Genomic DNA, 1,102 nt, shown 5'->3' on the forward strand with positions numbered 1-1,102 from the left:
TCAGGTTGGTTAATAAGTTGAGAGAGCTTGGAGCGCCCGGAGCCCAATGTGTGGTAGTAACTGTTCATGGATCACAAACACAGAACTCAGTTCGTGAGGACGGCTGCAATGAGACAACCCACCATGTACTCCTACATGGCCTCTCACCGCTACCTTTACCAAATCGTGTTCACACACTTAGCTCTCAACAGTAGGACATGTTCACAACTTTCCAATTCATCCCTGATGAATCAGACCTCACACAACTCTAAGCAATAGCAGGCATGACAAACAAGCATGAATGAGTAGGCACATCAGGGCTCAAACAACTCCTACTCATGCTAGTGGGTTTCATCTATTTACTGTAGCAAAGACAGGTCATGCAGAGGAAAGGGGTTCAACTACCGCATCATGTAACAGTTGAATCACTATTGTCCTAATGCAGTAAAAGAGAGCAGGAGCGATGTAACACCCCGCATGTAACCTGCCATATTTGTAACTCCGACTCTTGCCATTTCTGGCTATGTGTTATGATTTTCCCTCCGTTGTCGGGTTTTGTTTTTCGTTTTGTATTTTGTCATGTCATGCACTTTCATATCATGTCATCATGCGCATTGCATTTGCATACGTGTTCGTCTCATGCATCCGAGCATTTTCCCCGTTGTCCGTTTTCCAATCCGGTGCTCCTATCTCCTCCGGTGCACCCCTCTTGTTTTCTTTCGTGTGCGTGTGTCAAACTTTCTCGGAATGGACCGAGGCTTGTCAAGTGGTCTTCTTATATCACCCGGAGACTACCGGTCAAGTTTCGTTCCATTCGGAGGTCGTTTGGTACTCCAACGGTTAACCGGGCATCCGCAATGTCCATTTGAGTGTCCAGCAAAAACCCCCTCTAAAACCACCCCAAAACCCACCAAACTCTCTTCCATGCTCTAGGTCGTTCGATCACGATCGTGTGGGCGAAAACCGCACCTCATTTGGAGTCTCCTAGCTCCCTCTACCTATAAATATGTGGGCATCCCGAAATACAACCGCAGTCTAACCCTAGCCCTCGTCCCACTCCGCCGCCGGACACGTCCGGGCGGAGCCGGACACGTCCAACCACCCGCCGCCGCCACGTGTCGCC

The sequence above is a fragment of the Triticum aestivum genome, chromosome 6D, assembly GCF_018294505.1.
Source record: "Triticum aestivum cultivar Chinese Spring chromosome 6D, IWGSC CS RefSeq v2.1, whole genome shotgun sequence".
NCBI lineage: Eukaryota > Viridiplantae > Streptophyta > Magnoliopsida > Poales > Poaceae > Triticum > Triticum aestivum.